The sequence below is a fragment of the Elaeis guineensis genome, chromosome 1, assembly GCF_000442705.2.
Source record: "Elaeis guineensis isolate ETL-2024a chromosome 1, EG11, whole genome shotgun sequence".
NCBI lineage: Eukaryota > Viridiplantae > Streptophyta > Magnoliopsida > Arecales > Arecaceae > Elaeis > Elaeis guineensis.
This window is the reverse complement of record NC_025993.2, coordinates 117,497,576-117,508,418: the sequence shown is the minus strand read 5'-3', so window position 1 is coordinate 117,508,418 and position 10,843 is coordinate 117,497,576.

The window sequence follows — 10,843 nt, the reverse complement described above, 5'->3', positions numbered from 1 at the left end:
TTTGTATCATCTGATATGACAATCTCATAAATGGTTAGCCAACTGAAATCTTGTAGTACTCAAGAAGATGGTCATATATTTGATAGTTTGATAGTTTTTGTGGTTCTACTCATATCCATACATTGGCTATCTTGACCACAAAGCTCTTTTACAATTATTTTTCAGTTTTCGTGGTAGGCTTATCTTCAAAACTATCATGGCCAAGTTCTGTCCTTTTTCATGACATGCCTGTATCATTTCATATTCTTGTTATAGTTCTCCAGAAGCATTTTTTTTTTTTTTTGCATAATTGTGTTATTATTTCTTTTCATTAATCAGGTATGACTTCATTGCCTATTCTTTAGTTTTTGTATGAAAATTTAGCTTGTCCAAGACCTTTATCCCCACTGAAATCGAGCACACTTTCTTCATTCCTATTACAGTGAAAGGGTCCCCAGGTAATCTCAGGTCAGGATAAAGAGGTGATTATAATTTTCTCCAATGTAGATCCAACTGAGGATTTTTGGGTTGGTCAAAAATACCACATAAAAAATTAGTGAAGTGGTCCAAGATTTCCTCATGATCATCAGCCTCTCTTCCATTGATTTGGAGGTCGGAAATCCAATTGAATTTCTTGTTGTTATTTGCCATTTTATGGATAAACTTTGTGTTGCTATCTCCCTCACATAACCGCTTGTCCATCGATCATTGCTTTCGATAGATTACCTCATCTACACAAATCTTATTTATCAGTTCTGATTGGAAAACCTTCTAGCTTCTTTTTCATTAACAAAGAGTGAAGATGGTTCCTCCTTAACTACCTCATGTACATTATGAGTGCTCTAAAATTGAGATTGTTGGGCTATATTTTATCCGCTCAATGACATGTTCAATACCCAAAGACGTGACAGGCACGTGGTACCACAACCTGGCCACCTGGACCACACAACCCAGGTAGCAGCGCAAGGCCCCTTTTGCAGTTCACAGGCTTCGGTCCTAGTCGATCGCCCAAGCAAGATCGGTAGCTCGACGAGATCCACACCGTTGAGGCGACCGCCAACTTTACTCGACCTCTGTCCCAACCCTCAGCGAGTCTTGTTGAAGCTCTGAAGGATCTCTGGTGTGCAGAACATCCTGATTTGACGAACGACAGCATTGGAAGCTTTTTCCACTCGTGGATGGCTGATCCTGTTAGGACTGGCTAACACCAACTACTCTGGCCTTCTGACGGCCACTCTTCCGACGGGTGGTGACTTGACACCCGACGGGCCTCCCCTTATAAAAGGGGGCCTGGATCAACACACAGGGGGCCTTCTTCTTTCTTGGTTCCACTCTCTCTTACTTTCAGGCTTTTGCCACCAACCTCCCATTATTCTTCCTTTGCCCAACCTCCCATTATTCTCCCTCTCTGACTCCAATACTGACTTGACCATCGGAGGGTCCCTCATCGAAGAACCTCCCACCGGTTCCTCTGATGTGCCGACTTTTCCTTGTAGGTACTCGATGATCGGGTCTGGTGCCCCCCACTCTAGCTTGGCAGCTGGCAGCCACCTCATCACGGTGCTCGTACCACATCACCCCTTGGGTCGGAGAGGAATAACAATAGAATGGCGCTAGAGGAAGGATGCATCCTATTTTCTGTGAGGAAGCAGTGAAAGTCCAATGATGGAACTACCTCACCACATCGCGCCAACGGTCCTTGCCATGTAGTGACTCTGAACGGATCGAAGGATGAAGGGCAAGCTCCCCGACAGTCTACTATCATCCATCCAGACCTCATCACTGCTCTGATAGGATGAGTCCGAAATGCTCACAGGTGCCACACAGCAGTTGTGGCTCCACAGCATAAGGAGAACACAAGTCTCACTGGCAACTCCATTCTGGCAAGATTGTCGAACCTAAGTAGAGCAAGTCGAGTGAGCGTGGAGGCTAACGGATGAGGCCCGAACTCTACGCTGGCAATTGCCATCAGTAAGATCGATCGCTGGAGTCTCCTAGGGAGGACTCCACCCCAACGACCTCCGCACACCAACACTACTCTCGACATGAGAGCAGGCTCAAGGGAAGGTCCGAGAATGGGGGAGGTAGATCAGTGGGTTCTAGGGAGCTCCTCACCAATAGAAAGATAGCCTTAGCCTTAACACCCAGCCTCCACTCTCTCGAGAAAGCTCGAGCGAGCCGAACCTCAAATGGGTTCAAAACACTATCGATCGAATTGCATGGCACACTAGCTGATCTCGTGGGTAACTGAGAGGACCGTGATGGGCGGAGCAGCATGCAGGGCAGAGGGAAGCAGGACTACCAAGCGAGTAGAGATGCACGTGAGAGTGCACGCATGCATATTTCCTATCGAAGCGAAATCCTCTCAACCGCGAGAGGCATCCGAGTCTCGAAGCTTGCATCGACTTCCTAGTGACCCCACCAGACTGGAGATGACATCGGTCCAATGCCCCTCCTTGTCCTAAGGCAAGCAAAGCGAGAGCATCATCGATTGTGAAGATCATCTCCACCAATAGGTCCGATACCACTCCTTGCCTCAGGGCAAGCAAAGTGAGAGCATCATCGATCGTGAAGATTGTCTCCACCAATCGATCAGATGTCACTCTTTGCCCCAGGATAAGCGAAGTGAGAGCATCATCGATCGCGAAGATCATCTCCGTCAATCAGTTCGATGCCACTCCTTGCCCCAGGACAAGCGAAGCAAGAGCATCGTCGACCATGAAGATTATCTCCATAATCGATCCGATGCCACTCCTTGCCCTAAGACAAGCGAAGCATAAGTATTACTGACCATGAAGATTGACTCCGCCAATCAATCTGATGCTATTCCTTGCCCAACAACAAGCGAAGGGAGAGCATCATCAATCATAAAGATTATCTCTGCCATCAGTCTGATGCCACCCCTTATCCTAGGACAAGCGAAGTGAGAGCATCATCGATTATGAAGATCATCTCCGCCAATCAGTCCGATGCCGCTCCTTGCCTTAAGGCAAACGAAGCGAGAGCATCGTTGATTGTGAAGATCATCTCCGCCATCAGTCCAATGCCGCTCTTTGCTCCAGGATAAGCAAAGCGAGAGCATTATCAACCGTGAAGATTGTCTCCACCAATCAATCCGATGCCACTCCTTACCTCAGGGCAAGCAAAGTGAGAGCATTATCGACCATGAATATCATCTCTGCCATCGGTCTGATGCCACTCCTTGGCCCAAGATAAGTGAAGCGAGAGCATCATCAATCACGGAGATAGTCTCTGACATCAGTCTGATGCCCTTCCTTGCTTGTAGGTAAGTGAAGTAAGAGCATCATCGATAGTAGGGATCACCACCAACCTCACCAGATGTCCTAGCTTATCAGTGAGTGAGTCAGAAAAATGCATCATCAAAATGAAACGATGTCATCCTAAGCCTACGTATGCGCAAGCCGCCCATGAATGGATGGGCTGGAGGCCTCCTAGGCATTGGACGAACCACAATGATAGCAAAGGTGCAAAAGTCGAAAAGAAGGTGTGCAATGAAATGAAAGAAATAAGTGGAGAGATTTTATTCCTTGCGAGCCAAGTTATTATTATAAAAATGCTGGTAGAAAAAATGAAAAAAGGAAGAAGAAAAAAGAAAAGAGAAGAAAGATCATCGCAAAGAGGAGCAACACTGACGACTTGACCAATGAGCCATACTGATTAATCCAAGTCATGCCAAAAGATCACTCAGGGTCCTTGTGCGAGGATCCTCCCATCGATGAAAGTTACAGTCTCTTCGAAAGACATATCGACTGCCAGATGGCCATCCTTCTCGAAAGCACATACTTCATGGATGCCCCACTAGAGACTGTCATTGAAGCCATCTCAGTGAGGAGGAAGGAGTTGCCCCCTAGAAAGGTCGAAGACCCCTCCTTCCAATGCTGTGTAGGAGAAATCCCCCAAGACCACAGGTCCAAGCTCCCCAACGACGAGACGGCGATTTTCAATACTTTTCCTGCCAAGCCAAGATTCGTGTAGTGACGTGCTTCTCTTAAACGATCGGTGATAGTCTGATCGGAGGAACGACTGGTCCCGACCAGGAAGATAGACTTTTTCACCTGTGGAATAGATGCCTCTGCTCACCAACAGCAAGAAAAGTCGCTCCACCATGCCATGAAGAGCTACAGATAGATTTCACCCCAGGGTGGTGGTAGGTCCCCTCTATAAAGAGAGCCAGAGTCCAACATCACCCAACAACACTTGTTGGCCAGCAACAAGTGTCGGCCAGGGAGTGGTCACTGAGACCGCCTCAATCGCCAATCCAGAATCCAGATCCTGCGCCTCTATAGAGCTGACCTTCATTTTCAAGGCACATAATAATAAAAGCATGGCGTCCATAGGAATCTATGAAGTAGCTTTCCGGATGAGACCTTCCAAAACTCTCGAGGTACATCGAAAAGACAAGATGGAGCAAGTCATTTGTCACGACATGATTGACACCCTAGACATCCGAAGTCTAGGCGAAGCCATAACCACCATGCACTTCGACAATCTGCTATAGTGACTAAAGATCAACGATGGCCCCTTCTCCACACGATAGAGAGAAGGCGAGCTGTCAACCAACCACGTGGAGTGTCTTAACGCTGCCATGCCCGAGGTCTTATGCCTTGACAAGTCCATCGCTATGATGACAGGGTGACGAAGGCTTGAATACAAGCACCTAGGTTTCTCTCCTGATGAAAACTTTCTAAAGGATCAAGCCGACCTCTCAACTCAAGCTTGAAGGCACGCTCGGGTCAAGGGAGTCAAGACAAAATCATCAGGAAGAGGAAGGAAGAAAGAACAATGATAAAAAGAGCTCCACGATCATCGAACAGTGACAAAGAGAGCCCCACGATAATGATCATGGAGCTCCCGATGAAGGAGAAGAAGATCGCCCCCAAACATAGGAGGGGGAAGAATCCTCCACACCACCTCGATGATAGACCACATAAACAAATGGGTCCAAGCCAAACGGCGATCTCAAGTCATCGAAGCTAGGGATTAGGATCAGACAACATCCACAGGTTGCAAGCATCAGACCGCCATAGTGCTCGTGCCAAAGTTGGTAACTCTTGACTAGAAAACACTACTCCCAAGCTGACTTAGACACCCGAGCACACTATGAGAACCATGTTTGAAAAAACATCAGATCATCTAAAGGGGATAATCGAATCCAGAGCCTACACGCCGATGACTTCAAATGGTGGCTGGCCATGCTAGATCTGATTCTTTATCACTGGGACAAGACTGAAGACCACAAGAAGCCTTGGACGACCTCCCAATGGTTGAAAGTGACTTCAAGCAAATTTGGATGACATCTCAGATCGAAGTTTCTCAATGACATCAGACGATCGTGAAAGATACAAGCCACAGAATGAGCATCTTAATAAAGAAAGAGGTCCATTATAAGATGACTTCGAACAGACAAAGTTCGTTACAACAAAAGAAAGAGAGGAATGAGCCCTGTTACCATTGGAGCCCCTATCAAGTCAGCACCACAAAAATTATGAGACTCGATGATGTCTATCTCACGGCCCGTCGTAGTGTGCTCACCTTCACGATGCACTTTTCTGGAGGGGCGAACAACAATGCAGCCGCTGAAGAGGGCTAGGCAGCTCCAGGAGCAGACCAGGGACCTCCCATGGAATAGCATCCTAAGCGAACTCCGACAGTCGCCGTCATGGATCGGTGGATGCAACGGTGAGGGAAAAAGCCATGGACAACTCTAGAGACCCCCGAAGAGAGGCCGAGCCCTCCCAAGGAAAGGCACCAAGAGTGTCTCTGGTGGCCACCACTGCGCTTCCACAAAAATTTCCAACACCTCCCAAGCCAAAGCAAGGCATAGCCCGACTCTCTCCCCTCTAGCATTCTCCTTTGAGGCAAACTTTGGATAAACATGGAGATACAAGGGGCCTATGCTTGGTGCGAACAAACGACGACGACACTCTGACGACCGAAAAGGCGACATCCTAAAAGTCAAGCTAGATGGTTTCGACTACAAGTAGCAGGAGGCTCCATTTATAGAAGAACTTCCTCCTGACACATCCAACAACCCCATTAAAATGGGATGCATATCATCGGGGGAGAGGACTCGGTAGCCCTGCCGTCAGAGATTAGGATATCACACATCCTTTTCATTGCATCACCATCTGCAGACATGCATCCCGCATCAAATGCCTGAAGAGTATAGCTTACCAAGACTCGGTCCTTGGGAGAAGATCCAATTCCAACATAGAACCCCAAGGGAGTGGAAGAAAAAGTGCTCGTTGCTATTTCGAACAGCGTGAAAAGTGTTCGGATCCCAACATCGAACAACAACAAATAGATCAATCAATCGAATCCTCAGAGGCACCTTGATCTAGACATCGAGAACTCAGGACGTAGGTCGGTATAGTGCCAAAGATGGGAGGCTATCCAGAGTCAAAATGGGACTCTCCATCGATGGGGTCTCCCAACAACAACCTGAAGACAAGTTACAATTTTCTAGAGGGACCTAGCTAATCTACAGGGACCCCCAACGATGGAAATCGGGCATTTCTCGAAGGTGGCAATCCAACGACCCCGAGGTCATGTGGCACTGAAAGCTTTGGAGGAAATCATAATCATAAGGGAGAACACGTCCATGAGGAAGGTATATACAAAAATTCTTTCATTTTATTTAATGATTACAAAATGAAACCAGAGAGGCACCTTACAAAATAAGAAAAGGAGAAAAATAAGAGAAAATAGCAGAAACAAAAAGAATGAGGAGAAGGACCTAGTCCTCATTTGAGAAAAATATCCCGACCTCCTCATCACTGTTCCCAGGACAGAGGCGGTGCAGGTCTAGCTTCGGCACCATCTGCTTCAACTAGACCTTGCAATCCTCAAATCCTGAGATGAAACCAACAACAGAGACATCCAAGAGTTCCCCCCTAAAGGCCTGAAAAGCCTTATACACCACAATGTAGTGGAGGCTTGCCTCCTCGAAGGCCTCGGAGGAACCCTCACCAAGGGCCCTCAGAGGAATCGACGATGACCTAGGCGATGCAGCCTTCTGCTTCTTTGGTGGAGGCCTCTCTTTTGCCACCATCTTCTTCATAATTTCTTTCACAGACCACGGTGATGGTGGATGCCTCCACTGTGAATTGCGGCACCTTATTTATGCAAGTTTCAAGTGGCACGTGTCCAACCATCCAGCAACTGGGTCGTGCCACATGTTTGGCTTCAAAATGTCGATTGTCGTAGTCATTAACTGCACACTCCCATTGCCAAGGAGCATCCAATGGAATTCTTCAAGACTCCCTCTGGTCCACCACCCAGCAATTCAGAATTGGCCTGAGACAAATCTTCCCAGAAAAATCCCACATGCCAGGATGGCGGATGAAGTCTCGAGGTGCCCCGTGGATGGGCGCTTGGGTTTCCGATGAGTGAACCCACCAGTCAACCACGACTAAGACAAAGCCTACCATCGAAGCTTCCCGAGCTCATCCCAAAGAGACCTCAGGCTCACCCATCAAAAGTCATCAGATCAGGTGAAACCCAATCGAAGCAACAGCGACCTACAAAAGAAGGTCCTCGATGTTGGAAAATATATCCTAAAGCTAATCATCGAGATTATAGATGATTGTGCTCCATATAAGCATATGAATTTTAAAATGATAAATGTTATCTGACAGATTCATCATAAGAAATATATCTTCTAAAATAGAACTCATATGTTATGATGAAGTCCTTAGAACTACTTTCAAAATGATAAAGGAGGATTTATCATATGGTTCATAAATCCTACTCATGACTAAATGATATAATTGTCACAAGAACGATAATTGTATCGAGTATATATAGGTCGTTGTATGCCATATTAGTTGATTATCCTCTTAACTAAGACGTGTGGTGACACGAATATGACATACGGATGATATGTAGGAGTATATTTCGCTGAGCATGACCACTTTCGAAGCACTCTGCTACCAAAGATTGCTCTGATGGGATATGAATATATGTGTCCCTCAAATTTGAAGCTGTCTCGGTGACTTGCAAGCAACTCACTGTGCTTTGGTGCCGAACTATCTGAATTTTTAATTCAGTGATGGAAGATTCTTAGATACAGTCAAGTACTTGTGAAATCTAAGTGCGAGTCAAGATGGGATTGACCACTCCAAGTAAAATTAAAAATGATGCATCATTGTGTTTCAATTCAGCAAAATTTTGATCCAAGTAGTCCTAGTGAGGAGTCACAGGATTTTTGAGGTTGAGACACAATATGACCACTCTTTTTGTGTGGACAGTTTAACCCAAAGTCATCCTTGAGCAGCAAATATCAAAGAGATAAATTATACGATAACTATATCCATATGAATTCTAGAGTGTTACTGGGCATACATTCGGTCTATCCAGACATTGAGTCTTATTGCTAGATGGTTACATCGATTAGTACAAAATTATTCTTATGCTATTGACTTAGATTCGAACCTATATGGTCACATATATAGAAGTACCTATCTGATCAAATGGCTGATCGACGATTATGAATCGTTGAAGGATTTAATTATCAATTTGATTGATGATTAATTCTATGCAAAGATTGTAATAAATATTTACTAATGGTTAGTAAATTAGATGAATAATTAATTGATAATATGATTATTAATTGGTTCAATTTGATTAAGCAATGGAGATTAGATTAGATCTAATTGAATTGGATTCAATTAGATTGGCTTTGGATTAATTGAATACAGTCCTATTGAATAACAGAGCTTATTTCAATTGATCTTAGGGATGCATGAATTTAAAATTATTTTAAATTAAATATAATTTAATTAATTTTATATAAGCTTGGATTGGATCTAATCCTATGGAATAATAGGCTTGATTGGATCGAGCCCTAATATCAAATGAAGCACCTGATCTCCATTTAGAATCAATCCCTAGATCAATGAGATTTTAATCTAACTAATTACAAATTCAATTTGGACCTAATAATTGGACTAGGACCCAATTAGTTAGTTGGTTATAACTAATTTTTAAGTTAGTTAGGATTGGATCCAAGAATTAGTTAGAATTTGATCAAGATCTTAAATCTTATTTGCAATAGGACTAAATCCGAACCAAGCCACTCCATATGATAATTAATTTCTCACACTCTATTCCTTTTAATGTGAGATTCCACACCCTTTCTTTTGTGTGCACCTCCTTATTTCTTCCGTGAGAAAGAAGGGCGTCTCTCCTTCTTTTCTTGTCATCCAAAACAAGGAGGGGGCGTCTAAGAGTTGGACGCCCCTAGATCCCTCTCGCAACATTCACTTTTTTCTCTTCTTCTTGGTATATTTTTTTAATCTTTTCTTACTAATTTTTAGGCATCAAAGAGAGTTTTTTCTGCTGGTTATACAGCAAAAAATTGGAGAAGAAAAGTTCTTCCTAAGGAGAGAAAGATCAAGGAAGAAGAAGGGTCTTCTTTCTTGCGTGCAGCCTTGAAGAAGAAGAAGTTTTTCTTTCAGATTTTTTTTTTATTTTTTTAAGATAAAAATTAGATTAAATTTAATTTTTAACATATAAATTTAGAGAATAAATATCAAAAAAAATTGGTTTGGGTTTGGGGCTTCTTGAAGTTTTAGATCAAGGAAGAAGATTGATCTTCTTTCTTGTACGCAGCCTTGAAGGAGTTCTTCTTTTAGATTTTTTTTTATTTTTTTTAAGATAAAAATTAGATTAGATTTAATTTTTAATATGAAAATTTAAATAAAAAATATTAAAAAAATCTGGTTGGATGTTTGGAGCTTCTTTGAGTTCTAGATCAAGAAGAAAAAGAGAGAAGAAGAAAGAAGAACGGTTCTTCTCTTGGATTTCTCTTTTAGATTTTTTATTTTTCAAAATTTATATTATTTTTAGTATAAAAAATTAGATTAGATCTGATTTTTATCATAAAAAATCAGAGAAGAAAAGTTCTTCTGAAGGGCATAAAAGGAAGAGAAAAATATTCTCTCTTGTGCATGAAAAATTGAAAAGAAAGATTCTTCTCTTGATCTCTATTATAGAGATCAGATGCATGGATCCAAGAAGAAAAAAGAAGATCTCCTTATTTTTCAATTCTATCATGTTTCTCTCAAATCAGTTAATGGATGGTGCCTTCGCGAGCTAGCACTCCTAGAAAGATCGATCAATATCAGGACTTCGTGTGGATATCCGTAGAGGCCAAACGCGTGTGCGGCTGTCAAGCATTTTGAAGAACCATCTACCACAGATTTTAGATGTGGTGATCTGCTACCCGTGCTCAGGTATGAAGTTTTATATTCAATCAATATTTAGATATGGTCTAAATATAGATTAGATATGTCCTATACTTGCTGAATTTTAGATTTCAAGTATACATACATGCATATTAGTTCATATTATAGATCCTATATGGTGATTTAGATTTGATCTATATTTACATTATAGATTAAATTATTTAATCATATATATTTTACTGTAAAATTTTAAAATACATGCACATCACCCACCATGCTTTCTTCAAATGGTATCAGAGCGAAGGTTCATTATGACATAAACATATATGTATGTAGAGTTGAAATCTAGATTTAGCAATATATGAGATGTATTATAATCTGATTTTAGATATGATCTAATGTAAAATCAGATCTAATATAATTTAGATTTGATCTAAATTTTTTGCATATATGATATGTAAATTAGATTAGATGTTCTGAGTAGCAAAGTACTCAGATTGAGTAATCACCAGGCTGTCCGATCAAAGGAGCAAGTAAGATTATATGACCCTCTCTTTCCATTCAATGAGGTGCTCTTTATGGTGTGTAGGAGTGCTACTATGAGATCCCATGAAGAAGAAAGCGAAAAGAGAAAACTTACTTTCTTGCAAAATTCT